Here is a 27705-nt window from a genome sequence, read left to right on the forward strand (position 1 = left end):
TTAAATGATGTGATAATTAAATGTGATAATAATGACTTCATTGTGTGAATGGATCCAGTGAGTTAGAACGACTTTTACAATAGTTAAGCAGATTACATGATTATTAAGTGAATTAAGTGAGTGAAAGGGGAGTGGTGTTTTCAGGAGACAATTAGTTCATTTAATTAGTGTGAAAATTCGTTTGTAACTCACAGAGACTCCTTGCCAAGTATTTCTTGTACAGCGCTGCCCTTGGAAGCTATCAGCCTGGCAATTCTCCAAGCTTGATAAGGTCTGTGGTTGCAATTCATCCTTGAAAGACTGTTTGCCAGGACTTGGTTGGATGTGAATGATAGGAATTAACATTAGCCAAATAAAAGGGGTTTTGTCAGGACAAGGAGTCTGTTTTGTGATTTTGTGAAGCCTAGGTCAGAACAGTCACAGCTGAAAACAGAGTTCATTTTCTCTGGCAGAGTGCTCAGGCCACTGCAGGCATCCCCGATATGAGTGATGTAGAGCTGGCCACGCCATCCTGTCCATGCCTACTCAAGCCCTCTGAAGTCCAACACAACCCTGATGCGGCCCTCATTGAAATTGAGTTTGACACCCCTGGTCTAGGAGAACTCCCCAAGCTGCTTGTGGGGTTTGTTTGGGCAGTGCACATCATGAATAAGCCAACAGACTCTAAATTGTACAGCAAGTAATTAAAGTATTTATTGTGCTAGATGATTTTAGGACATACAAGTATGTTTAAATGTTCAGACAAAATAAATTAATATAATTAAAAATAAACTTTGTAAAAAAATATGAACTTGTTTAAACATGGTTCACTAAAGATTTCCAATTTGGTATGTATATGCTTCATAGCTGTTCCACATTTCTCTCAGTTCTAGAAGTACTAAATTATTCAAATTAAGCCTTATGTTACATGATTTTAGTCTTGTCCATCGATGATTCTGAGATCCATTGACCTATGAGTCAGAAATCACATATTTTTAAGTATTACTTGCACATTATATGAATCACTAAGTCCTGTGTTCTAAAAAAAACAAACCCTATGCTAATTTTTAGTTGAATATTGTTCTGCCTATTCATTGAAAGCTGCTTTGTCTTCATTCCACCAAAAATTACTAGCACAATTGTGTTATGAAATTGATCCATCAGTCTAGGTCTGAAAATTTGATTAATATTATAATGCCAGTTAGGTGAACCTTACATTCTTCTGTTCCTGAATCCATGTAACTTTTTTTACAATTTTATTAAATTTCAATTGAGCTTGACTGTGGATAGCAATAGCACTTAGACTTATATACTGTTCATAGTGCTTTACAGCCCTCTCTAAGCCGTTTACAGAGTCAGCATATTGCCCCCAACAAATTGGATCCTCATTTGACCAACCTCAGAAGGATGGAAGGCTGAGTCAGCCTTGAGCCGGTGAGAATTGAACTGCCAGCAGTCAGCAGAATTAGCCTGCAAGACTGCATTCTAACCACTGCCCACTTCAGCTCTTGATTTTCATGGCCATCCAGTTTGGTCTAGTGCAGGGGTGGATAATTAATTTTCCCAAGGGGCCAGATGAGAAACTGGGGCAGTTGTGGAAGGTGGAATTAACAGGGCTGTGAAAGTGCATAGGCCATTCACGAACACACATAAGTAAATTGAAAAAAAAATAGCAATCACCTTCAAAATAAAAGCAATGCAGTTACATTGCATGCATGGCATCCACTTATCTATATTTGATTTCTAATTTCAGATTGACATCACATCAACTGGATAATGACAACCAAAGGATCAGATGTGGCCCATAAAATGCCCGGGTCTGGTCTAGTGGTTAAGACACCAGGCTAGAAAGTGTGAGACCATGTGCTCAAATCCTACTTTAGGCATGAAAGGCAGCTGAGTAACTTTGGGCCAGTCATTCTCTCAGCTCAACCCACCTCAAAGGGTTATTGTTGTGGGGGAAAATAAGAGGAGAAAAGTGTGTTGGATATGTTTGCTGCCTTAAGTTATTTGTAAAAAATAACAGGATACAAATAAATCCATACCACTTTCTTGCCAATAGAAAGAAGTCATTTGCCTCTGTTATTTTTGTGAGAGATTTTTAAAACTTTCCTTTCCAACCTACAAGCCTGAAATTCTAGGGAGGGGGAGCTGTTTCCAATTAAGTACCAACCAGGCTTGACCTAATAAAGTAAGCCAGATGCAGCCAAATTAAGTATATTTTAAACTTTCTATGCCCTCCTGTGGTCTTTCATGTGGATTATCTGCATTAAGAAAACCTCTACATTCTCACTATATATTAACTGCATATATTGGTAGAAACATGGTGAGGACTTGGTTGCTATACATTCCGATTCTTCGAAGCTGCCTATTAGCCACTACCAGGACAAAACCTTTACACCTCCCATAGATATAAAACGCTCAAGCCGAATTTGCAATGCTAACCAGAGCCGTTTTTCTTCTGCTTGGCTTCACACTCTTCAAGGGAGAGAAATGCTTAAGAAAGCATTTTTACACCTTGACCCTAAAGCATTATTTGCTAGTCAGTGAGTCCAAGTCTTCCACAGGCAACATAGGCGAGCATCAGGACATTTAGATTCAAACCTTTCCACCACCACCCAGCCCTTTCCACCACTCATCAGCGTATCAAACACGCAGAGGATGGCGCAGCCTTCTCCCTGCCCTGGTAAAGACAGTGCATTTGCAGACCTCATTTAGATGGTAAACTTTATCTGGAGGTTTAACTGGAATGGATTCAGCTTTGAAAACTGCGAATAAAGTTCTCTTTTTCTTACCCCAAGTATTCCTTTCTGGCAGCGAGATCAGAGCTTGGAGATCAGACTATGTCGCAACTACGCGACAATCGCTGTAACAAGCAGTTTCAGCCTTTTACTCATCGGAAGGGCGGTTCCCCGGCTCATAGGCATTATTTGGAACATCGTACGCCTGCTTCACGCGGATTTTTTGACACCCCGCCCCCCGTCTCTTTGACAGGCCGATTTTTTTTTTTTACCTGGGAGTTGCCGTGGCAGTGTTTTTTCAGGAGGGTATTGGTGAAATTCCAGATTCCCGATGAAGAAAACTTGGCTTTGGTGAAGTTGTAGATGCAACCTAATAACTCAGCCTGAGACTTTCCGGGAAGGAAGAAGGAAAGAGGACAAAGTTTGAAACCAAGGTATCCCTCAGACTATTGGCTGAGAAGTGGCTGCTCCTCCCCACCCTGGTGCAATCTCCTCCAATGGGCGCCCAATCTCATCAACGTATCAGAGGTGCGACACAGCATTTGAAAAAAAAAAAGGTGGGGTTAAAAGCTTTCAGTGATGCGGCTTTGACTGTAGGAAAGTGCACGCTCCACGTGAATTCACTCCCTAGTTAGCTCCAGGTAAGTTTTAGGATCCTGCCAATTATGTAGAGCACCAAGGAAAGAGATCTATGGATTAATGCGGGATAAAGAAGCTCCGAACTTTCCCGTCATCGCACTCTCCTTCCTTGGAAAATGCTTTTAAAAAAATAAGAAATTTCCTTTTATAATTTTAATTTGCTTTCAGCATTTGCGGGCTGTTTTAGGGATTGGGTTATTTGAAAAACGTGTTGGTAATGTTAGTAGCCAATGGGGTTGGGACCACCTGTAACCTGTTTTTCTTCCAAATATTATGTACTTAAAAGGACTCTCAAGATACTTTTTTCCGCTATGTATTCTAAATAGTCTGATTTTTATGTGTGTGTATGTGTATATACACATACATACATACACACACGTGTGTGAACACACACACACACACACACACACGTAAGTGCATGTATGGGTATGAATACATACACCCGTAGATACATGGGAGCAGGCATCAGAATTTCATTTTTTAAATGTGTACCAGTGTATTCACAGAAAAAAGTGACAATAAAGGTTATCTTACATATACAATTTATAATGTTTAGAAGGCTGCAAAGAGAACAAGTAAAACATGTAACAATGGATTTGTGTTGTAGCTTTTTAAAATTGTTTTTTCCAAGTAACATAAAATCTTACCTTCAGTGTACAACAATTCTTAATGTTTGTATTAATATTATTTGCCTAGAGAAGAAGAATAAAATAATGAGTGATATACATACAGTATGTTTCCCCACATATACTTTTAAGAAAAGAGTTAATTATTGATGAAAAAAGTTACTAGACATATAAATTATACATCAAAATATTCAGGGATCCTATCTATTTAAGCCATAAGGAATTTTATAATATGCTATATTATAAATAATTGCAAACAATAGTTTAAAGTGAAAAAGTATTACTAATTATTTAGTAAGATTATTTCTGCAATATGCATGTCTAAAAAGGGTTTTCTAGATCTAATTTTCCTCTTTCATGAAAGATTCATACAGATTTATGTATGGATTTAAGTATGCTATGCATACACTAATTTATAATTTAAGTCCAATGCCCAAGAGAATTATGATTCAGTTAAAAACATGAAAGAGAGTGGAATAAAACAAACCTTGCTCAACTCCTCTGCAATAATGTTCTAAAAGAAATTACAGAAGAAATTAAGTAAATATGTTCGGTCAACATTTTTAAAAAGAAATTTTCAATAAAAGCTGCTAGGAATGCTTTACTCGCAAAAGTTCTTGTAGAGGTAAAATGAATATTTTTTAAAAATGCTGTCACCCTAAATCTGATGTTCTGTCACTTCTACTTTAAAATAAGTCCTTTTGAATTTCAATGAGGTTTCAAACAGCAATGCTTAAAAACCAGACTGTTAGAATAAACTATTGCTTATTAGGGCAAGTTTGATTTTAATTATTAAAAATTTAATGTATGGAGACATAAAAACCTATGACTCTTTAGTGTAATAGTTTTATGCTAACTGAATTTTAAGTCTTAAGGCATTTACAGTTCTCTTAGAGAATCTGTCATTGATTTCAACTGTTGCAGACACTAAATTAGCTGTATGTATACATTCTACTCTTATCCCTACCAGTGCCATACCTGTAGCATATTTCGATAGTCTGTTTTAATAGCTGTGTGGTTACATATAGTGAAATTGTAAGCTTCCACAAGAGAAGCATAGAAGGACAGTTGAGCCAAGCTAGTACAATGCAGAAGAAAAATCACTTTGGCAGTTACTGTAAGGAGGAGAAAAAACAAACAAACATTAAAAGCAATACCCATGATCTACCTATTGCAATAATTTAATCTAAAATATCTAATCTAATCTAAAATATTAGAATAAAAGTTTTCTAGAAATAAAAGAATGAAGCAGTGTTCCCATTCTCAAGTATAAGAAAATCAAATTTACCCATGATGACTCTTAGGAATATCAGTTTGTTCCTGATTTCCATGCAGTAGGATCTCCCTATATATTTACCTTTTTGTCTATGGGTATTCCCCATTTGAAGGATATAGTAATATTGCATGTCTCATCCTTATCTGCAAATAAATAATTCGTAAGTAGTACATTTTCCATTACCAGTTTCCCTTAGAAACAAGTGAAACATACAAATAACACAAAATACCAAGCAATCTTGGACAGGCTATTAGAAGGGAATGATTTTTTTCAGGAACTTGCCATAAATTATAAAGATAGGTAAAGAATCTTCCTGGATTATATGTATAGAGCTGAAATGGGGAGGGGGGAAGGACCCTTCAAAGCACCCAATTCACTTTAAATTTTAACTTTAAAAATTCATATATATGTGTGTGTGTGTGTGTGTGTGTATGTATGTATATGTATGTATATATGTGTATATATGTGTATATGTGTGTATATGTGTGTATATGTATATGTATATGTATATGTATATGTATATGTATATATATATATATATATATATATATATATATATATATATATATATATATATATATATATATATATATATATATATATATACTTTCGGCTTTGTTGGGTATTTTCCCACGTCATTGTAGTTGTTCTTTTAAAGTTGTAGCAGCGTTTCAGCAGAATCTCATCTGCCATCATCAGGCTTCTGTATAGTGTTAGTCTGTGAGTCTATACAGAACACACTATACAGAAGCCTGATGATGGCAGATGAGATTCTGCTGAAACGTTGCTACAACTTTAAAAGAACAACTACAATGACGTGGGAAAATACTTCAACAAAGCCAAAGCCATACATAATACCCGAAAACTTAAGAAAACATATATATATATATATAATTTTCTGAGGTTCTCGCGGGTATTTGTATGTGGATCTTTGGTTATTCGGGTTTTCTCCCACGTAAGATTGGAAGTATCTAGGCAACGTTTCGATGAAGTCTCATTCATCATCTTCAGGCTTGTGTCTTCAGCTCTGTGCTTCTCAGAGTGACGCGGGAATTCCAATCTTACGCGGGAGAAAACCCGAATAACCAAAGATCCACATACAAATACCCGCGAGAACCTCAGAAAACAAATATATATATATATATACATACATACATATATACATATATACATATATATACATATATATACATACATATATATACACATATATATACATATATATTTATATATACACACACACACATATATATATATATATATACACACACACACACACACACACACATACATATACATACATACATACATTCATACGTACATACATATGTACGTATGTGTGTGTGTGTATTTTGCCACTGAGGTTAACTTTTCAAATTTTTCCAATTGTTTTGGATTAGGGAGCAAAAGCTGTCATTATCAAACGTGTTAGGATCCCTCCATTTTTTTCTAACACTACATGTAGCTAACTATATGTGAAGGGTTCCTGGTGCTCTCTGAGCTTTCCTTCTTGCAGATGTTTCATTACCCAAACTAGGTAACATCATCAGTGCTAGTAAGCTGTGGTGATGTTATATAGTTTGGGTAATGAGATGTTTGCAAGAAAGAAAAAGGTTCAGAGAGTACCAAGGACCCCTCATTTCATCCCTGAGCTACAAATATTCTCCTTTTACTGGTAGCTGTATGTCTATGTTTAAATGATCATTTCCATAGCATAATTTCAGTTACTCAGGAAATGATTAAACTGGACATTCTCACTAGATGGTGCTGTCACACTTCATGACACAGTTGAATGAAGTTAATGTATGATTTCCTCAAGCAATTTTTTCTTGCTATCTAGTTTTGTAATCATCCTTGGTAAAGGTTGGTAAAGTTTTGCTAGAAATGTAAAACATGCATGTATTTTGTAAATTTATTGTTGTATTTGTACCCAATCGTTATTATTGTTACAAATAACTCAAGGTGGCAATAAGTTGGGCTTGAGAAAGAGTGACTAACCCAATGTGGCAAAGCTGGCTTTCAAGGCTAAGACAAGACTTGAACTTACCGTTGCTTACTTCCTAGCCTGGTGCCTTAACCACTAGGCTAAACTATCTAATCCTTCAATTGGCATATTTACCTTGAGATAGCTTTGGTTATTTTGTTTTTGTTTTGTTAGTTAGCAGAGCTACAATTATATTTTGTGTGTCTTTGAAAAAATGGAGCACATTTACATCCTTATATACCAGAAAATATTTTATTTTATCTAGTTGAGAATGTATTTTTACAGATTGCACCTCTATTTGTTAATCCTATCTAATGTTTCTGTAACTGATTTTTTTAATGAATTAGAACAGATTACAAAATCTCCATAAAACCTGTTAACATGAAAATTACCTAGTAAATCTTTCTTCTGTTTTCTGTCTGTCGTGTGATGTGCAGATGGATTGAAAGATAGGGTTGATTTTAACCACTTTTCTGTTTCCAATGTATTGAACAACAGTTGTTTGCTTGTTAACAGTACATCCGGAAGCTTTGGGAACAGTAGTACAACTAAATTCCTCTATCTGAAAATATTGAGATTGTATAATATGGAGTTTCTCCATCAGTCCAATCCAAGAATAACATCTGCTAAATCTAATAGGAGGCCCAATAATCCTCTTCTAAGCACCCAGTTTTTACCTTTGCTTTTTCACTGTTTATTTGATGAAAACATCCAGTAGACCAATGAATATGGTCCTTTGCTGAGAATGTTGTATCTTTTAAAAAAAATAAACCGACTGCAAAACACAATGTGATATGTTGCTTTCAATGAAACTTACGAACATGCTTATGAACAATTATTAAGTTTAAACGTTGGCCTTTTTAACAATAATTTTCTTCCATTAGTATCTGATGTAAAATATTATACATAGGATATGTTTATATAAGTTGCGGATACATTTTGAAATATATAACATGTCAAATACAATATGTTTTATAGATGGTATACATCTCTGTCAATAATTGCCAAGACAGACAAATCATGTAGAAGTAGTCCTTGATGTACAATCACAACTGAGCCCAAAATTCCCCTTGCTAAAGAAGGCAGTTGTTAAAGTGAATTTTGCCCCAGTCTATGATCTTTTTTGCCCCAGCTGTTAAGTGAATCATAGCAGATGTTCAGTGAATCATCTCATTAAAAGAACCTGGCTTCCGCCATTGACTTTGCTTGTCAGAAGGGAGCTGGGAAGGTTACAAATGATTAACATATGACCATGGGACAGTACAATTGTCATAAATACATGCCAGTTGCCAAGTGCCCAAATTTTAATCACATGACCATGGGGATGCTGCAATGATCATAAGTGAGAAAACTAGTCATAAGTCACTTCTTTCAATGCTGTTGTAACTTTCAATGGTCATTAAATGAACCACATCATCAAAAAAAGCACAACAAAGAATGTTCTTTCTGTGCCAACTCAGAAAGCTCAAACTGCCCAAGGAGCTGCTAATACAGTTCTGTAGAGAAATTATTGAATCTGTAATCTGCAGCTCTATAACTGTCTGGTTTGGTTCTGTAACCCAACAGGACAGACACAGACTTCAGAGGATAATTAGGACTGCAGAAAAAACAATTACTACCCACTTGCCTTCAATTGAGGACCTGTATACTGCACGAGTCAAAATAGGGCTGTGAAAATATTTACAGACCCCTCACATCCCGGACATAAACTGTTTCAACTCCTTCCCTCAAAACGACGCTATAGAGCACTGCACACCAGAACAACTAGACACAAGGACAGTTTTTTCCCTGAAAGCCATCACTCTGTTAAACAAATAATTCCCTCAACACTGTTCAACTGTTTACAAAGTGTACACTACTATTACTGTTAATCTTCCCACCACTCCTTATCACCCATCCCCTCCCACCTGACTGTTTCCTAGTATGATTTGATTGTTGATTGTACCCTATGACTATCATTAAGTGATGTACGTTATGATTCTTGATTCTTAACGAATGTATCTTTTCTTTATGTATACTGAATATTTACACCAAGACAAATTCCTTGTGTGTCCAATCACACTTGACCAATAAAGTATTCTATTCTATTCATTGTAAGTCAAGGACTTTGTTTATGGCCACAAACCAGGATTTAAATTCTATAGGGTTTTTAGTCATGCAATGTACTGAACCAAAAACCAATTAATCACATTTTGGTTTAATGCATTGTACAATCTAGTCATTTTTTCAATACAGCTAGTCTTCAACTTATGAGCACCATTGAGTACAACATTTATGTTGCTAAGTGAAAATTTTGTTAAGTGAGTTTTGTCCATTTTCTTGCCACTGTTGTTAAGTGAATCACTCCAGTTGTTAAATTAGTAATGCAGTTATGAAGTGAATCTGGCTTCCTCACTAATTTTGCTTGTTAGAAGGTCACAAAAGGTGATCACATGACCCTGGGACACTGCAATCGTCATAAATATGAGTCCCACTTTAGAATCTTTTTTGCCACAATTGTTAAGTGAATCACTGCAGTAGTTGAATTAGTAACAGGGTTGTTAAGCAAATCTAGTTTCTCCATTGACTTTGCTTGTTGGAAGATTGCAAAAGATGATCATGTGACCTGGGGCACTGCAACCATCATAAATGTGAGTCAATTGCCAAGTATCTGAATTTTGATCACGTGACTATGGGGATGTTGTAGTGGTCATAAGTGTGGAAAAATGATCATAAGTCACTTTTTGCAGTGCTGTTAACTTCAAACAGTCACTAAGTGAATTGTTGTAAGTCGAGGACTACCTGTAAAGATTGACCTTAATAAATAATGCCAATTGGAATTAGAATTGCCATCACTAGGTAATATGGTTGTAAAGTATGACATCACATTACTCTCCTGCACAGTCAGCAATTCCAGCACTCCTGGTTGCTGTTGTTATGGAAGGACGTTGCAGATTGTTAAGCAAGGATATCATGTCACCATTTGCAATCTGCTAGCTTTTCCACTGACTGCTTGCCAGAAGCTACAACATCATCATAATCAAGTGCCCAGATTGAGATCGCATGACTGATTTTGAATACCATTTGGTCAGCCCTGTTGCAAGTTTGAATGGCTGCTGAACAAGTAGTTGTTATGCGAGGGCTATCTGGTATCTTATGATAATGAAAACAGGTGTGACTACAGAAGCTCTGCTTTATGGCATATGTTTTCTGAGTACAATAGTTTTATCTATGACTTAGTCAATAACATTCATAACAGTTCGTCCAATTGACCAACCGTAATAAAAAGGAACAATTAATGTAACTTCTTCAATATATTGCATCGTTTTTTTCATTTTTTATATCTAGTTATGACCCCAGAAAAATATGGCAGTGGAGGTTTATCTGAGTGAAATAAATGTAACATTGTTTTATGGCATTAGTTAATTCAATAGCTTAGTCAGTTCTCCATGCTGCATCAAGAGCCCAGGATGGGTTGACTCCTTCCTATGACGTCATAGCTGAGTCTGTACTAAGATATAAAAGCCAGCCCCCGGGAGAGACCCCAGCTTTTGACTCAGCTCCTTTCAGTCAGTAGCTGTGTCTCTTTTAGATAGCAATCACCAGCGATCTTCAGTACTTTTTTCCTCTCTTCAAGCAGCTCCCAGGAGAGCAGGGCTGGCTGGCACTCTCTCTCTCTCTCTCTCTCTCTCTCCTTCAATGTTGGGAGCAGCTGTACAGAGCTCTGTGCAGGCAAGCTGGGCAGCGTCTGCAGACCTCCCCCACACCTGCAGTTTGGAGGGATCGTAAACACGATCGGCAAGCTGATAAGAGCTCAAGCCAGCTGATCGTGTAGCTGGTTGCTGTGTTTTTCCCTTGCTGACTTCGCTCGGGGCTCTGTATAACCTAAGGAGCGATTCTTCAATCTTGTAGCCTGTTTTCCTGTAGTCAGTGGCCATCTTGGATTCAAGCCTTCCACCACGAGGTGAGCGGCCATTTTGTAAGCCCGGGGGCCATTTATACCCTAAGGGGCTTAATAAAAAAATTTCTAAACAGCTTCTTTCCAACGCAAGAGCCTTTATTTTACAAATGGAGCAAGATAAGGCTCTGGCAGAGCTCCCCCCAGTGGAACAGTCTCTTAAGCCCAATAGGAGAAAAAGACGTAGGCAACGCACCCAATCAGTCCAGAGGAGGTGGCTACAAAAATCAAAGCTAAGGCTCTAGCCCCTAAGAAGGCAACTCAGGCTGAATTGAGGGCAGAGAAGCGCAGACATGCAGCTCTAGAGAGGCAGTTCAACAGAACTATTCAACAGAAGGGAGTGCAACTACAGCATGTTTCAGGTGATACTCGTGGGCCCCAACCAAGCCCTCCCAGGGGAGGAGAAGTTATCTATGAGCCTTTCCATCCTCCATTCTGGTCTCCTGAGGCTCTTGCTGTACACTCAGATCCTCAGGATTTAAGCAGATCTGCGCCTTATTTCCAACAGGCTTCTGTGCCCTATGCTCCTCCCCCTCCCTCCAGGCCTCGAACCTCCTCAATCTAGGCCTGAAGCCACCTTCACTCCCACAGCAGCGGGCCTTCTGCCTCTACCTTTGAGCATAGACCAAGAGATATCCAAGATGTAGTCTCATCAGCCATTAGGCAGGCTGAAGGCTTCAAGCCAATTCTTCAACCTCTGGAAAGGGTTCAGGCCCTTCTCCCTTCTCAATCTATAAGTTCCTTGCCTCATCATCCTGATTTACACAGGCCTCAGGACCTCAGGGTCCATTCTTCTCTACCAGAATGGGAGGAGGTTGATGAGGAAGGAAGGCCTTCACCATCTGAACACAGTTACTCTTCTCATTCAGAGTGTGAAGAGGGTGAGATTTTTGACCAAAATCTTTCAGAGGAAGTGGATTCTTGTCCAGAGCAGACATCCTCTGCATTGGTCTTCAAACCTACTCTCTTCAGACCATTACTCAGCAAGGCCTTGGTCACTGCCAAGCTGTCGCCAGAGGAAGTGGCTCCCGAGCCACAAGAAAATCCCTCTAGCCAAGGGGATTCGCTCTTCTCCAAGCCTGTAGTGCATGCAGAGGTTTTGCCTTCTCCCATTTTGTTCCTGGACATGGTCAAGGAACAGTGCGCTTCTCCTTCGGCAGGTCCTCACCCATCTTCTCTAGATAAGCATTTCTACAATGTCAGCGCAGCTCTGGACAATGCCCTGGCAGTGCCTTCTGTTCTGGTTCTGGCCTCGTTCTCATCTTCTGGCACTCCCACGGAGCCAGAAGATATCCTGAAACCGGATGATAAACATTCCGAACAGACCCTCAAGCGCAATCATCATGCTGCTGCTTGGGCTGTTCGGGCTTTAACAGCAGCATCCTTCTTCACCAGGGCATCCATACGGTGGCTGTGCCAAATCCAGAATAGATTGCCTGCTTCTGACCTTCGGTCTCACCAAGACCTTAATAAGATTATTGCAGCAGCGGAATTCACTGCGGATGCCACTCTCTATTCTGCCAAATTTGCATCCAAGGCCATGGCATCTTCTGTAGCAGCAAGAAGACTTTTATGGCTCTGAAATTGGCAGGCGGAGTCACGCCGAAAATGGAAGCTGGCTTCAGTTCCTTTCGCAGGTGATAAGCTTTTTGGCGATGCTCTGGAACCTTATCTCATCGAAACCAGAGATAAATGTAAAATTCTCTCTTCCTCTGGGAAGAAAGCCGACTATCGCCCTGCTCCTTATCGCCCTCCTGCCTTCTGAGCGGAGACCTCATCTTGCTTCCCCCGCTCTCACAGGCCATACTCCCAACGCCAAGACCAACGGGTGGAAACATCTGGCAGGCAACAACCTTCTACTGGTAAATGGCCCTTTTGGGGGGGAGGGGGTCGTTCCTTCCGTTGCTCTAAGTAATCCCTCATTCTCCCCACCCATCGGAGGTTGCCTAGCCTTGTTTGCCTCCAAATGGGAGGAGTCAATGACGGACGCCTGGGTGCTCAGCACTATTAGGTCAGGGTTACAATTGGACTTCCTAACCCCACCCCCCAAAATTTTTTTGATTTGTCCTGTGTCTCGGGACATTTCCAGGCATGCCCTCATGAATCTGGCCATTCAGCACCTTCTTGAAATCAGGGCTATTCAACCTGTTCCCCCGTCTCAAGGGGGACGTGGGCTTTACTCTCGCCTTTTCATCATTCCCAAAGCCTCAGGGGGGTGGCGAGCCATCCTTGATCTAAAATTTCTCAACCAATTTGTAAAAATACAGGCTCTGTATAAATGCAGACTCTGCATTCTATTTTAGAGAGCGTTCGGGAGGGCGACCTCCTCTCTTCCATTGATCTCACTGAGGCTTACCTCCGCATCCCAATTTGGCCTCATCATCGCTAGTTTCTCCGTTTCTGTTATCAGAGTACCCATTACCAGTATCGAGCACTTCCCTTCGGCCTCTCATTGGCTCCAAGGGTCTTCACAAAGGTTCTGGCAGCAATGGTGGCATCTCTGCTTTCTATTCCAGTGAGGATCCAATGCTACTTGGATGACATTTTGATTCTTTCCTCTTCCATCCTTGCGGCCCATCGGGATCTGCAAATTACCCTGTCATGTCTCCAGAGCCACGGATTTTCCATAAACACCAAAAAGAGCCAGCTCTCTCCTACAACCAAATTGAAACACTTGGGAGCAGTCATCGATACCACGTCGTGCCAGGTTTTCCTGTCCCCAGCTCGTGGAAAGAGCCTTGCAGAGATCATCAGCCAGATCCAGCAACATCAAATTGTCCCCCTGTTGCTGCTGTCCAAACTTCTGGGGAAGATAGTTTCCTGTATTGGCATCGTCCCGTGGGCTCGGCTCCACTCCCGAGCCCTCCAATGGTTCCTGCTTCCCTACCAATGAGCAGGAACCAGCCACTCATCCATCAAGGTTCCACTCCCGCCACAAATCCGGAGATCTCTCAATTGGTGGCATTCCCCATCTATCTGGAGGGGACTCCTGTTCAGGGACCCAGACAGGTTAGTGATAACCACCGATGCCAGCCTCCTGGGTTGGGGTTCCCATATGCAGGGCCAGATAGCTCAGGGCATTTGGTCCAGATCGGAACAGACCCTTCCCATAAATTGGCTAGAGCTCAGAGCTATTTTTCTGGCTCTCAAGCATTTCAGGCAATCAGTGACCGGTTCTCATGTTCTAGTCCTTACAGACAACATGGCCGCAAAGGCTCATGTCAACCAGCAAGGGGGGACGAGGTCCAAAGCCCTCATGAGAGAGGCTCTACAGCTGGGGTTATGGGCAGAGAAACACCCGTTATCGATCTCGGCGGACCACATCTCCGGGATCGACAACTCCCAGGCTGACTGGCTCAGCAGGAGCCTAGTCGATCAGGCAGAATGGTCCATTCCTCCGTCTCTATTCAGGGAACTTTCCCTCAGATTCGGAACACTGGAGGTGGATCTTTCTCCACTCCTCAAAATGCCCAAGTCACCAGGTTTCCTTGCCAGGGAGCGGAGGAGACCAATGCTTTTTGGTGCAGATGGCCCAAGGGTCTCCTCTACGCCTTTCTCCCGCTTCCCATCATTCCGGCAGTAATTCGGAAGATGTTGGAGGAACGTGTGGAGCTCTTTCTCCTGGCACCCTATTGGCCAAGGAGGCCCTGGTTTGCGGACCTGGTCAACCTATTGGTGGCTTCTCCTTGGAGGATCCCTGCCCATCTAATCTCCCTTCACCAGGGGGCCCTGCTCCACCCAGAGCCCCAGTGGTTCAAGCTGACCATGTGGCACTTGAGCGGCAGCGGCTAGAGGAGGCTGATCTTCCAGAAAGGGTCATCTTCACTATCCTGGCGTCTCGCAAACCTTCTACAAGGCGCATCTATGATGCCACCTGGAAGGCTTTTTCCCGATGGTGCCTCAGGGAGGGTCTTTCTCCTGCTTCTCCATCCTTCCTGGGACCTTCATTTGGTCCTTAATGCCCTTACAAAGCCCCGCTTTGAACCCCTTAGAACAGTGTCTCTCCGTTTCCTGACTCTGAATGTAGTGTTCCTTGTTGCCATCACTTCTGCCAGGAGGGTTTCCGAGCTTGCTGCTCTTTCCATCAGACAGGACCTTTGTTCCTTTCACGATGATAGGGTTGTTCTTTGTCTGGACCCCTCATTTATTCCAAAGGTTAACACCTGGTTTCACAGGTCCCAGGACATTGTTTTGCCTGACTTCTGTCCTCTCCCGCACCATGACTTAGAGCGGCAGTGGCACACGCTAGACGTAAGAAGGGCTCTTAGAATATACATTAAGCGCACTTACTCCTTCAGGAAGTCAGAAGCCATGTTTGTTTCCTTTTTCCCTTCTCACTTGGGGCACAAGGCCTCTTCTCCTACTATTAGCAGGTGGGTCAGGTCTTGCATTAAGCAGGAATACAAAGCTGTGGCCCTTCCGGTTCCTCAAGGTCTGACGGCGCACTCTACCAGAAGTGCGGCCACTTCTGCTGCCTGGGCGACCCAAGCATCCTTGGAAGAGATTTGTCGTGCGGCCACATGGACATCCCCGTCTCCTTTCATCAGACACTACCGTCTGGATGCTTTTGCCTCAGCGACTGCAGCCTTCAGCAGACGGGTGCTTCAACGAGTGGTTCCATAGTCGGTGTGATGAGCCGGACGAGGACCCGCCCGTGGACATGCAAGCTTTGGTATGTCCCATCCTGGGCTCTCAATGCAGCATGGAGGAGAATGGGCGTTGGTAGAAGTTACCGTGAACACCCTTTCTATCTATGCTGCGAGAGAGCCCAGCCCCTCCCTTGATTCGTCCGGAGAGGGTAAGACATATTTCTGTATTTATTTTGGGCTTTCAGAGACACCTTTCAGTTTGTCAAGTATCTTCGCCAAAGCTGGGGTCTCTCCAGGGGGCTGGCTTTTATATCTTAGTACAGACTCAACTATGACATCATAGGAAGGAGTCAACCCATCCTGGGCTCTCTCGCAGCATAGATAGAAAGGGCGTTCACGGTAACTTCTACCAACACCCAATTTCAACAAGTTGCATTTTCATCTTCCATAAGAGTTTTTGGTCGGATAGCTCTGCAAAGAAAGATCTTTTATATGACAACAAAGATGGATTTGTACATAATGGTATGCAAAGATGCACACATGTAACAATGTAGGCATTCAAAAAGTCAGGTCCTATAGGCCAATCATTTATTAATTTTTCTTCCCAGATAAAATCTTGCTGTATTTAGGAATGTTCAAAGTTTCTGTGACAAACCAGTGAAGAAGTATAATAATCCTGAAAATATCCTTGAGAGACAAGAAGATCAGCAGCAACAGCAGCAGCCTAGGCAAAGGTCAGATAAGAGGCAATTTAGCCTGCAGAAATAGCAATAGCAATAGCACTTAGACTTATATACCGTTCCATGGTGCGTTACAGCATTTTCTGAGTGGTTTACAATTGCCCTCAACAATCTGGGTCCTCATTTTACCACTTGGGAAGGATGGAAGGCTCAGTCAACTTTGAGCCAGTCAGGATCGAACTCCTGACTGTGAGCAGAGGTAGCCTGCAATACTGCATTCTAACCACTGTGCTACCATGGTATCATCAGGAAAAAAAAACAACGGGGTATGTAAATGCCATTTTTTTTTTCTTGAAAAGATCCTCCCTAGTTTTGGGGATTAAAAAGTCAAGGAGAAAAGATGTGTTTTTGGACTTGAAAGATTCTGTTACCTTACAATAAAAGGGACTTCTAGTTCTCATGGCTGGTGATTTTCCTCTGGACTACCTCTCTAAGGGCTGACACAAAATATTTCAAAGAAAATGACAACCTTTGAATATTTAAAGTAGTTTATACAATAAACTGTCTATGGCTCTGGCTAGCATCCCATTGTATTTCTCATCTGATTTCTTACATAATCAGAAATGGGTCAGGAAAATGCAAGGCAGAGCATGAGAGAAATGGATTTACTTCTCTCCGGTCGTATATATTTCAGTCCTGATTGAAACTGCTTATTTACTTCTATGTGGATTTAAGGTTCACAAAGAAGAAATTGGTGCGTGTGTGGGTGGGTGGGTGGGTGGGTGGAGAAGTCAGGTCTTCTGGCAGTAACTAAGAGTCATTTTCTCACCATCCCACCCATCTGAACTTTTAATGCAAAAAAAAAAGGGGCGGGAGAATGATTCAAGAATCTTCAAGAGAAAAGAGTGAGGGGAACAATTATTTAACATTTAGAAAACTACCTAACAGGAAAAAAAATCACAATTTTTTAAAAAATAGATAAATTCCTTAAAAAGAAATATATGTCATAATTAAAAGGCCTTATTAATAAAAACAGTACTTATGTTACTTCTTACAGTTTTGCAGTTCAGGACTGTGCTTTAAGTAACTTAATTTACAGCCATAGGTGATATTCTAACCTACCCTATAATGTTCTCTATTGGGTGGCCATTTAATATTCTCTTTTGTGGAATTGATCAAGTAGCATTTTACCCTTATCCAGACGCTGCCTTAGGATGGCTTCAAAATGGACAAAAATTGTTAGGCGTTATCTGTTGCTTGAGGGGAAGTCAGATGATTGGCAGTGTTATAAATAGAGGCATATATCAGGAACACAGCAGAGAAAGCAGACTGATAGTTTCCTGCTGATTCAATGTTGGACAGACAGACAAGTCAGTACTGGGGAAGGACAATCAATGGCTGGTTTATCTTAATGTTAAGCCACAAACAAAATACATTATGATTTAGCACAATGTATATGAATCTCTACTGAGTGGATTCCTATGTACTGCTCATTAATCCCAGTTTGCTAATAAATCATGACGAGTTGATTTATAAATTGTATTAAGCTATAAAACACAGTGACAGTGGTTGTACTTGTCTGATCTCATTAAGCAGAGATCAGCAAGTCATATTAGTATGGTTAGTGAAAGCTTTATACGCACATCTGTCAATTGTGCAAGCTGGGTGTTGTGAACTAAAGAAATGTAATTAATAAAGATTCATTTGCATAGCAGGATCGTAATCCTGCACTTCCTATTGGCCCATAGAATGGCAAGTTATGATTGGTTAATTCCGAGCAATCCAACTGGCTGTTGGCGGGCCGAGTCCCATTGGACGAGGTTCAAACCCTATAACAACAACCATTGGTCATCTGGATAGCAGTTCACTCTATAAAAGGGCAGCCGCTACCCGGGGGTTTTTGTCTCTGTTATCATGCTGTAAATAAAGAGCTGAAGTTCATGTGAAGCAGTCTCATCTCCATTTCTAAGCCCATGCCTCATACTTAACACTGGCGACGAAGGTGGGATACGGAGACAATAGAGCTGGCTAATCCCCACAGAGCACCAATCAAGCACGTGGCTGAGAGCGCACCTACATCGGCAGGATGTCCGGCGGCGCTATACCACCCGCTCCTTTTAACCCAGAAGAAGAAGACTGGGAGTCATATATGGATCGTTTCCAGATGTTCTTGGAAACCAACAATTTAGAGAACGTTTCCACCAGCAAGAAAAGAGCAGTGTTTCTAGCTCACTGCGGACCTTCCGTATTCCGGGTGGCTAAAGCACTTGCAAAACCAGCTGAAGTAAAAGAAATGGATTGGGACACCCTCGCACTTCTCCTGCGGGCTCATTATGCATCCGCTGCATCAACCCAGGCCCAAAGACACGAATATTACCAGAGGGAACAACAGAAAAGCCATAGCTGCCCAGTTCTGGGATTAGATGCACGACACGGGCGCAGAAAGCCTATGGAGAAAGACAACGTCAGCTTTCCAAAGGCCGACACCTATGCTACTGCAGCAGAAGAAACCAGGAAGTCGGCTGCTAGAAGGCGCCGCAACCACGCACCGCTTCGTCGACTCGCCCATGACACTTCACCGGGTTTAGAAAAGTTTCCGGCAACAAAGAATCGCAAGCCGGAGAGCAATGAAGAAGAAGTCATCAGGATTCTGGGCAATCAAAGTCCACGAACTCTAAGGACTCCGCACAAATGCAAATTCCGCTACGCACTCTGCCAAAGTTGCGGAGCCAACCATAAGAGAAGTAATTGCAAATTACGCTACGCACTCTGCCACGCCTGCGGAAAGAGAGGCCACATCGCACGGGCCTGCAGAAGCAAGAGAGAGTCCAACCCAAACCGAAGTGAGAACAACCTCCGACAACCCGCAAGAAACGTTCTTGTAAACCGGCATCGCTTGGGTAACCAAGAAAACAACCACTCCTACAGAAACAGGGCACCGGCTCTTCAAGCAAAACGGGAAGAGGCACACCAAACGACAACCATCGGCCACGCTTCGCTACTAAACGCACAGAAAATCCGAGTGAGAGTCGCCATAGAAAACCAACCGTGCCAAATGGAAGTTGATTCGGGGTCGTCCCTCTCGATGGTCTCCTGGAAGACCCTCAAACAACTCATCCCGGCCATCCGCCGTCAGGATCTCAGCGCTCAGAGGATCGTCCTCAAGGATTACCAGGGGAACACGATTCCAGTCGCCGGCGTGACTCAAGTCCAAGTAACTTTCAAAAATCGTAGTGCAACACTCCCATTGACTGTTGCCGATGGCAACCGGCCCAGTTTGCTAGGCCTACAATGGTTCGCCCCACTAGGGATTGAATTAGCCGGTATTCACCATGCCGAGAGCAACGAGTGGAAAGAAGGCATCATCCAAGAATTCCAGGACGTCTTTTCGGACAACTTAGGCAAGTACAAAGGGACCCCTATATCATTTAGCCTCAACCCAGTAGTAGCCCCTATCCGCCTTAAGCCTCGTCGGGTACCATTCGCCCTTAAACCCAAGATCGACGAGCAACTTGATAAGTTAATAGCCCAAGGGGTGTTGGAGCCCATTGACCATGCCCGATGGGAAACCCCAATCGTCACCTCCATCAAACCGGACGGGTCGATCAGAATTTGTGGAGACTACCGCGCCACCCTGAACCACGCACTCCAACAGAGCACTTATCCGGTGCCAGTGGTTCAACATCTTCTCCACTCCCTGGGGGGTGGGAAGATCTTCGCAAAGTTAGACTTAGCGCAAGCGTATCAACAACTACCCGTTGATACGGAAACCGCAGAGGCACAGACTATCGTTACGCACCGAGGTGCCTTTAAATGCAACAGACTCCAGTTCGGAGTGAGTGTAGCCCCCGGGATATTTCAGAAAGACTTTTGCAAGGCATAAAAGGGGTTGTGCCGTATTTTGATGACGTTTTAATTGCTGCCCCGAATAAAGAAGAGCTCGAACGGCATCTCAAACTAGTTCTACATAGATTCAAAGACGCTGGCCTCAAGGTGAAAAAAAAATAAGTGTCAACTGTGTACTGAGTGGGTGGAGTTTCTTGGATATCTCCTCGATAAACAAGGGATTCACCCCACCGAGACCAAACTCAAAGCAATTAAAAATGCCCCAAGACCTAAAAATAAGGCTGACCTCCAGGCCTTCTTGGGACTCATCAATTTTTACAACATCTTCTTGCCTCACAAGGCAACAGTAGCCGAACCCTTACACCGACTTCTCGACAAAAAAGCTATTTGGGTTTGGGGTCACAGAGAAGAATACTCTTTCAGAAAGGTGAAAGACTTACTAACTTCCGACGCTGTGCTAATACAGTACAACGAGACTTTGCCATTAAACATTACGTCCGATGCGTCACCGTTTGGGGTTGGAGCCATTCTGAGCCACGTGTTACCAAACGGGAATGAGGCTCCTATTGCTTACTTTTCCCGCACATTATCAAAGGCTGAACGAAACTATAGCCAACTTGACAAAGAGGCTCTTGCTATTGTATCGGCCATGAAACGATTTCACGAATATGTTTACGGACGGCCCTTTACTCTAGTCACAGACCACAAGCCTTTACTTGGCGTTTTAGCAGGTGATAAACCAACGCCGCATATATTGTCACCTAGAATGACTCGCTGGTCAGAATTCCTAGCAGCCTACAACTACGTACTGCAGCATCGCCCAGGAAAAGCCATTCCCCATGCTGACGCGTTGAGCCATTCCCCACTTCCGGAACCCGTCAGCGACCCAGCTCCGACCCTCAATACGCTGCAAATTGAAACCCTCAACTCGCCGCCACTAACGGCAAGGGATATCGCCGCCGACACAAAACGGGACGCTATCCTTGCAAAAGTTCTCAGTTGGGTCGAACGCGGGTGGCCAGTCGAAGAAACCCCCACCACTTTTGCGCCATTCAAGCACCGGCAAAAGGAACTATTCTCCCAGAAGGGCTGCATCCTATGGGGAGATAGAGTCGTCGTGCCAGAGAGACTACAGTGACTCGTGTTGCAAACCCTGCACGAAGGACATCCGGGCATCGTCCGCATGAAGGCCCTTGCTCGAAGCTACGCGTGGTGGCCAGGCATCGATAAACAAATTGAAGCCTGGGTTACCACGTGTAAAAACTGCCAAGAAGTCAGCAACGCCCCACCAAGAGCAATTCCCACCAAATGGGAAACCCCTCGAGGCCCGTGGTCCCGCATCCACATTGATTTCGCGGGACCCACGAAAGGACACACGTTTCTCCTAACCGTGGACGCTTACTCCAACTGGCTCGAAATCCACAAGATGAAAAGCACAACTACTGACTCTGTTATTAAAAAACTAGATAGATTATTTGCAACACACGGTTTCCCGGACGTTCTAGTTTCCGACAACGGACCCCAGTTTACTGTTCTCACCTTCGAACAATACTTGGCGGACTGGGGCATCCGCCATGCCTTAACTTCGCCGGCTCACCCTGCGGCAAACGGTAGGGCGGAACGGATGGTTCAATTCCTTAAAAAGACACTCCAAAAAATGGATCCGGGGGACATCGACGCTAGATTAAACAAAATACTCTTACTACAACACATTACCCCCCACAGTGTCACCAACAAGACCCCAGCCGAACTTTTAATGGGGCGGAAGCTTCGCTCCCACCTCGACCGACTACACCCATCTTACTCGCCAGAGAAACCCTGTGGATCCAGCGGAACGTATCGCCAATTCAAGGTAGGCGACTTGGTCTACGCCAAAAACCTTTCCGGCGAACCGTTGTGGGTCCCAGCAACCGTAGTCTACCTCACTGGCCCTAGATCTTACCGCCTTAAGACGACAGACGGCAAGATATGGAAACGCCACATAGACCAACTTCGATCTCGTTTACAACCAAATATCCGCGACCTCCTGGACTTCCAAACTCAGGGGGGAGGGAATACCGAGGGGGACGAAGACCGCATAGAAGACGACGGAATCGAGGACAGACGGCCACTAAACCGAGTGCTCGCGCCACCTGAAGAAGGTCCGGGATTGGGGGCATCCTCCCCGCAGAGGAACACCATGGCGGAAACATGCCCGCCCGATCCAGGAATGGACTTAAGGGACTCTGATGGTGTCGCGGAATCAACCCCGTGCGAAAACGAGCCTTGCGTTCCACCGGAACCAAACCTTAAACAAAAACCGGTGGAACAGCGGAAATCAACTAGGCAGGTAAAGCGACCTGCATACCTGCGTGATTACGTCACCACGGCCGTCAAACGGAACCCAGAGGGGAGGGGTGTTGTGAACTAAAGAAATGTAATTAATAAAGATTCATTTGCATAGCAGGATCGTAATCCTGCACTTCCTATTGGCCCATAGAATGGCAAGTTATGATTGGTTAATTCCGAGCAATCTGACTGGCTGTTGGCGGGCCGAGTCCCATTGGACGAGGTTCAAACCCTATAACAACAACCATTGGTCATCCGGATAGCAGTTCACTCTATAAAAGGGCAGCCGCTACCCGGGGGTTTTTGTCTCTGTTATCATGCTGTAACCAAAGAGCTGAAGTTCATGTGATGCAGTCTCGTCTCCGTTTCTAAGCTCATGCCTCATACTTAACACTGGGGATATCAGGGATGCTTCAATGAAGTGAAGAGAGATGCTTTACACATGCTCTGTACTTTGTCTGAAGGACGTGTGCAACTTTACTAATCAGAGCCAATTCTGCTTAATTTTTCAAAATCAGCTATATAGCCTTGCGTTACTACCTGGCTGGCTTATATAGCATTCTTTTCAAAATAAGTATTTTGAGATAGTAAGATTACAACACTTTTCTACTATTTGTTTTCAGCTGCACAAAAAAAAAGCCAAAGTTTTGATTACACCATTGTGCCTATCATTTTGACTTTTTGTTGGCAAGTAAAATGTAATTGTTAATTGTGAAGAATAGAGAAGAGAGCTTATTTGACACTGCCCCGTTCTACTCAGCTGACAGAGTTGGCTCTGATATCTCTAGTAAGAGACATATCAGGCCCCTCTTGATACTTTGAAATGGATGATTTACAATATGAATTCTTCTAGCAGCTGTGTATATGCAAATGTTTACATGCCAAGACAATAAAAATAAGCCATCCTTTTAAAAGATGCATACTTGGGAATGCTGTGCTTTATACAAAAGAATTTCAGTCTTATTTTCAATCCAAGCGTGAAAATCTCCATCTCTATGGCTAGTAGGATATGGCCTATTCATGAACTGGGATTTGATTTTCGGTAATCCTTGTTTAGTGATTGCAGTTGGGACCAGCAATTTGGTTGTTAAATGAAATGGTTGGTAAGAGAAACTGCAATTGTGCTGATTATCTTACTTCAGATTCCCTTTGCTTTAGAATAGAATAGAATAGAATAGAATAGAATAGAATAGAATAGAATAGAATAGAATTCTTTATTGGCCAAGTGTGATTGGACACTCAAGGAATTTGTTTTTGATGCATATACTCTCAGTGTACATAAAGGGAAAAATACATTCATCAAGAATTGTACAACACTTAGTGATAGTCATAGGTTGCTAATAAGCAATCAAATCATACTAGGAAACAAATAAAACAATATAAATTGTAAAGTTACAAGCAACACGGTTATAATCATAAGTGGGAAGAGATACAGTAGGTACTAGGAAGGATGAGAGGAATAATAGTAATACAGTCTTAGTAAATAAGTTGACAGTGTTGTGGGAATTAGTTATTTAGCAGAATGATGGCCTTCAGGAAAAAACTGTCCTTGTGTTTAGTTGCTTTGGTGTGCAGTGCCCTATAGCGTCGTTTTGAGGGCAGAAGTTGAAATTTATGTCCAGGATGTAAGGGGTCTGTAGATATTTTCACAGTCCTCTTTTTGACTTGTGCAGTATACAGGTCCTCAATAGAAGGCAGATTGGTAGCAATTGTTTTTTCTGTAATTCTAATTATCCGTTGCAGTCTGTGTCTGTATTGTTTGGTTGCAGAATCAAACTAGACCGTTATAGATTTTTTTTAACGTTATAGATTTTACAGATCTGTGAAGGTCATAAATGCAAGGATTGGCTGAAAAGTTACTTTCATATCACTGTCACTAACTGCAAATGGTTGCCAAAAGAGATAACACTAAATGAGGACTACTTGATAATCTTTAAATAAATTAACTTAAAAATAAAGCCTCAGTGCAAACTGTACACGTATAATACATAGGTAAATCACCCAGAATTGCTTGATGGTGAGATGAGTGAAATATAAATTTAATAAATAAATAAAACTAGATGCACATATGTACCAGGAAATTTGTGGGCCTCTCTTAAATAAGAGAAATATATATGAAATATAAGAAAATATAATCTTTGCATTAAGCCTATGCTAGTAAGCTATGGCTTATTTAACTGATTAAACAACTATAGGTAGTCCTCAATTTATGACCATTCATTTAATGATTTTTCAAAGCTATGACAGTCAAAAATGTTGACAGTCCTCGCATTTATAATTATCACAGGATCCTTGTGGTCATGCAATCAAAATTTAGGTATTTGGCAACTGGCATGTATTTGTGATGGTTGAAGTGTCCTAGGGTCGTGTGATTGCTATTTTGGTGTGTGTGTGTGTTTCCAGATAGCAAAATCAATGGAGGAAGCTGTATTTGCTTAGTGACTATGTGATTCATGTAATGACCATAGCAAAAAAAATCATAAAATCAGGTGTGACTAACTTAATGACTGCATCACTTAGTGACAGAAGTTCTGTTTCCAACTGTGATTTTAAGTCAAGGACTACCTATAATTGTTGAACTTAACCACAGTCTTAATAAGTTAAAGTCCTGACCTATCTTGTTGGATTTAGAAGCCAAAAAGGTCTAGACTTGATCTGATGCAATGAGAAACCGCAATAGAAGATCAGCCTTATAAACTAGACCAGACTGTTGAAACAAAACCTGGACGAAAGCAACAGCTAGCTATTTCCCTATTGCCTCCATGAATGTTACACAAAGGTGCTTCCACAGCAACATCAGCCATTAAACTTGACTTAAAGGAGGCTTATGCCATAAACTAGCCAATCATACTTTAGCCTAACATGAATCCAGGCGATGTGATTAGATTATACTTCAGGATCTCATGCAAATCCAGAAAGTTGACTTAATTCAGTCTCTTTTCCAGTTTGGCAGTTATAATCCCAACAAGTCTGGGGGATATTCAATATTGGGAATCTGATTTTAGAAGATATCCTAAAAAAGGGATGATAATGAATACAAGAAGTCCTTAACTTACAAAAGTTCATTTAGTGCCTGTTCAAAGTTAAAATGGTACTGAAAAAAGTGACAAGACCATTTTTCACACTTACAACTGTTGCAACATCCTCATGGCCACATGATCAAAATTCAGACACTTAGCAACTGACTCCTATTTATAACGGTTGCAGTGTCCTTGGGTCATCTGATCACCTTTTGGGACCTTGTGACAAGCAAAGTCAATGGGGAAGCCAGGTTCACTTAACAATTGTGTTACTGACTTAACAGCTACAGTGATTTACATAATTGTTGCAAGAAAATTTGTAAAATGGGGCAAAACTGACTTAATGCCTCACTAAGCAACATAAATGTTGGGCTCAATTGTATTCATAAATTGAGGATTACCTATACACCTCACAGATTTTTTTCCTGGGTAACTCTGAATGAGGTCTAGAGCTGATGAAATATGTATGTATATTCATATGAATGGACAACTATGTCACAACTCAGAAAACATTATCTTTGTTAGCTTCGCTTCCCATATTTTAGCAGGAATAATGCTTGTTTCTATGTCATGAAATCAGCAAAGTTCAGAAAACAAATAGTTTTAAAAAGCATAAGATATAAATAAATTCAGAATAGTAACTGAAGGTTATATTAAAAATTCAAAGAATCTGTTAGCACCTTTTAAGACTTGCAACATTTTTTAAAAGGCTTTTGTAAACTGCAGCTTGCATTTCATTACATACTGCCATGGAGGTAATCATTCCAAGGGAATTCCTAGGTTTACAAAATACATACTAAGCTTGTTTTGTCATGAGGATTTAATACGGTAGGTATGCTCTTAATATGTGTGTAAAGTAGTAGAAAATATTTAAATTATTTCTCTGTAGCTAATATTTGGAGGTAAAGATGAGGAAGGACAGAAGAATATCTTAGTGGATACCACTTTATGGAAACTTATTCAGCAATTTCAAGACTACTTACTGAAAAAGAAAACATTAATAAATTATTTTATACCATACTAACACAGCTTTTACTGAAAGAGAAATTAGATCCAGGATTAAGGAAGGGAGTAAAGATGTAGTCTTTATGCTAATGGTAACTTCTTCCTCTGCATCTGGATTTGTAGGTGGCCAAAATGGAACCTTCCCTAGTCAAGAGAAAGATATCAAAAGGCTTAGAAGAAGTCCTGATTTCCTAAGATGAGCAAAACAAAAAGTAGGGGAAACCTTAAAAGAGAAAACAAGGAAAATATATATCTATATCTATATACAAGATCTATCTTGTTCATCTGGAATCTTGGTACATGAGAACCATGATAATAATGCCTTCTGCTATTTTATCTAGTTTATACTTAAAATCTTTTTAGCCAGCTTTTTTAAATCCAACTTTTGACAGCAAATTCTATAAACAATTAAACATGCTATCCAAATTACAGTAAATTACTTACATTTTTCACAAACAATCTTTTCCAAAGCTTTTCCTCCAGTTGAATGGTTTCAGTTTTATGCAGAATACGCAGTAATATTGCAAAGGGAAAGTTTGAGCTGCTTCATTTGATAGGCTGTGATGACTAGGGTAAAAAAGTCAGTTGATTTTCTGACGTTTCTAACTGTTACGTTCATCTTACAGTACAGTATAATAGCTTAAATTAGGTAATCTCCCTACCTCAAAGTTACTCACTGCAATAAATGTGACTGCAGTGCTGATTCTTAAAAACTCCACCCTAAATGAGTGGGGTAAGAAAGAGTCAATATCGCTCAAATCCTAACAGATAAATTGCTTGCTAAGATATTACTGGTATATAAGAAATAAGTTCAGATTTTTAAAAGTTCCATTAAGTCCATTTTTTAAATGAAAATCAGAGCCTTGGAGAGTTTAAAAAAACCTTAATATTACTTTCTTTTTTCATGCAAGATATTCAATAAGTCCAACTCCGCTATCTCTTTATCAAAATTACAGGATTTTGTCTCTTCCCTTGTTGCGTCCTGTGAATGTTTTGACACAAAGTGACTTTTGAAATTAATATGAATCTTGATGACATGACGCTGAGAACTTAGA

The 27705-nt window shown here is 41.4% G+C and overlaps 3 long non-coding RNA genes across 3 annotated transcripts in view; 1 reads left to right on the forward strand and 2 right to left on the reverse strand.

The window, feature by feature from the left end:
* Window positions 1–668: 668 nt before the first annotated feature.
* Window positions 669–3808, reverse strand: LOC148132515 (uncharacterized). Its single transcript, XR_015748120.1, has 2 exons — window positions 2993–3808; window positions 669–950 (listed from the first exon to the last, which is right to left on the reverse strand). It is a non-coding gene; the product is annotated as an uncharacterized LOC148132515 (long non-coding RNA).
* LOC148132516 (uncharacterized) overlaps window positions 3293–27705 on the forward strand; it is a 70520-nt gene continuing 46107 nt past the window's right edge. The window contains exon 1 of the long non-coding RNA XR_015748122.1: window positions 3293–3361. This is a non-coding gene — a long non-coding RNA (uncharacterized LOC148132516). The remainder of the gene's footprint in view (window positions 3362–27705) is intronic.
* On the reverse strand, window positions 3809–27393 carry LOC148132517 (uncharacterized). Its single transcript, XR_015748121.1, has 4 exons — window positions 27095–27393; window positions 4964–5100; window positions 4473–4499; window positions 3809–4051 (listed from the first exon to the last, which is right to left on the reverse strand). It is a non-coding gene; the product is annotated as an uncharacterized LOC148132517 (long non-coding RNA).

This window comes from Notechis scutatus, chromosome 2, assembly GCF_049901735.1.
Source record: "Notechis scutatus isolate UNSWTSFEM ecotype Mainland chromosome 2, rNotScu1.2, whole genome shotgun sequence".
Lineage (NCBI taxonomy): Eukaryota > Metazoa > Chordata > Lepidosauria > Squamata > Elapidae > Notechis > Notechis scutatus.